Source organism: Bos indicus, chromosome 10 (assembly GCF_029378745.1).
Source record: "Bos indicus isolate NIAB-ARS_2022 breed Sahiwal x Tharparkar chromosome 10, NIAB-ARS_B.indTharparkar_mat_pri_1.0, whole genome shotgun sequence".
In the NCBI taxonomy this organism is placed as follows: Eukaryota; Metazoa; Chordata; class Mammalia; order Artiodactyla; family Bovidae; genus Bos; species Bos indicus.
In genome coordinates this window covers 86,369,289-86,371,736 of record NC_091769.1, presented here as the reverse complement: position 1 = coordinate 86,371,736, position 2,448 = coordinate 86,369,289, and the positions used below count along the sequence as shown (strand labels likewise).

Sequence of the window (2,448 nt, the reverse complement as noted above, 5' to 3'; positions counted from 1 at the left end):
GCTCGATTCTTTCCTTTTCAAACTCCTCTTTATACTCTAGGCCAATTTTCCGCACTGTTACTATTTGTACCAGAAAACTCCTTGGCATCCTCAGTTCTAAGCAGGTGAGAGTCAGAATCACTCCCAGTGGAAAAGAGGCCAAAGGAACCAGGATGAATCTTTTCCTTCTTCCCAATTTGGCCTCCGGTTAGTCCTGTAGGGAAGCTGGCCCAAGAAGACTGAATCACATCCATAAATCACACCTGTACTCTGTCTCTCCTGCCCCTTGAGGCTGAGCCATTATCACCATGGTACAGAGGATGCCATGTACCGTTGGGTCCAGATGGTACCCAGTACTTGTGCCATCTGGAAGCAGGTAGGCTCGTCATCATTTCCTCCCAAGACCAGATGACACAGGGAGAAACGGAAGGAACACTTAGACTGAGAGAGACTTAGGAAATAAACACCCTCCCTTTGCCCCATTCAAACCATTTCTAGCCTCAGTTTGTTTCTTTGCCCAGTCAAGAAGGAAGGGATGATTTTGGCAGAGCTGAGGATGGGAGAAGAGCAGTGTGTGTGCAGCACCCCCGGTCTCCTGGCCTGTCCCCCTGCACTTCCTTCTCCCTGCCTGCCTGCCCTCCATCCAGGACACCTCCCGCCATGGCCACCTCAGCAAGCTCCCACTGAAACAAAGGCATCCATCAAGTGGGCATGTCCCTGCCTCAGGGTGAGAAAGCCCAAGCTATGCATATCTGGATCAACAGCGCCAGATGAGTTGCCCGAGTGGCATGTTGATGGCTCTATTACTTTTCAGTCTGAAGCGACAACAGGGACATGTATCTCATCCCTGTTGGGAGGTTCCAGGACCTATTATGCAAGGACTACCACCTGGGGTTCTGTGAAGTCTTCAAGCACAACCGAAAGGCTGCAGAGACCCATGGAAGGCATCCCTATAAACAGAACACAGATGTGGTGAGCAACCAGCACCCCCGTTTGGACCAAAGCAGAAATATATTCTCATGGGCACAGATGAGCACCCCTTGGGGTGGCCTTCCAACTGCTTCGTTGGACCCCAAGGTCCATACAACTGTGGTGAGGGAGCAAAGATTATGGCAGGGATATCGTATGGGCTCACCACCAGGTGTCAAGATTTTGAGGACAGAGTGCCAAGGTCGTGGCCGCCCCATGGGAATTTCAGATAAGACCCTGTGAAGGAATGGACATCAGACATCATCTCTGGGTGGACCATTTCATCTCACACCATTTATATGAAGACTTTGGAATGACAGCAAGCTTTGATCCTAAAGCCCATTCCTGGGACCTGGAATGGTGCCGGGTGCCACACCAACTTCAGCACCAAGGCCATGAGAGAGAATGATCTGAAGCACCTTGAGGAGGCCATTGAGAAACTGAGCAAACGGTACATGCAGCTGAGCCTACGATCCCAAGGGGGACCTGAACAATGCCTGGCACCTAACTGGACTCCCTGAAGCCTCCACTGTCTATGACTTTTCAGCCAGCATGACCAACCGTGGCTCTAGCACCCACATTCCCAGGACTGTAGACAGAAGAAGGGTTACCGTAAAGACCTCTGCCAACCGTGACCCTTTCTCAATAACAAAAGCCCTCATCTGCACGTCTTCACTTTTTTTTTAAACCTGGATGAATATTTTTTAATATACTTATTTCTTTATTTGTCTATGCCAGACCTTAATTGTGGCTTGCAGGATCTTGACTTGTGGCATGTAAGACCTAGTTCCCTGATCAGGGATTGAACCTGGGCCCCCTGCAGTGGGACCATGGAGTCTTAGCCACTGGACCACCAGAGAAGTCCCTGCACGTATCTTCTCAATGAAACTGGCAATGAGCTCACCCAGTACAAAAACTAAGTGGACTGACTTGCCGCCATCAAACCCCTCCTAATTCTACACCCTATTTCTACTCTGACCCCTCTCTCCATTATCCTAATAGCTGTAACTTAAAGGATGGGGTACCAAGGTCTTTCTTAATTCCTGGGGGAAAAAAAGAGAATTTGAAGAGCAACAGGGTTCAATGTCGAATGCTAACTAGGGGGGAAAAATGTTTGATACACTGCGTATTTTGTAACGGCCTGGTTTCATTTCGCTTTGTTTTCTTCAGTATTTGGTGGTTGCAAATCTAGTCCAAGATTGGCTGTGGATTTGAAAGATCAGTGGTTTTGATTAAGCATTTGGACTTTGATCTTTGAATGGAATTAACCTTAAAAAGAAAACAGTGCTGCTTAGATGAAAGAAATCACCAGCCTCCTGCTCTCCTGAGTGGAGCGTCAAGTTACTTCTATACCATGGCCAAGTGACTACTAAGGAATTTGATAATTACCTTTCCAGTTAGAATAGCACATATTCACTGCTCAGATTCAAGAATTTGTTTAAAAATGCAACTATAAATAGTGCAGGTACTTCCAGTTTCTAACATCAGTCTTGCAAATTT

General features: G+C 47.5%; 1 pseudogene; it reads left to right on the top strand.

Annotated features, from left to right (window-relative positions):
* Nucleotides 1-639: 639 nt before the first annotated feature.
* LOC109564574 (glutamine synthetase-like) lies at nucleotides 640-2,080 on the top strand (annotated as a pseudogene).
* Nucleotides 2,081-2,448: the final 368 nt, after the last annotated feature.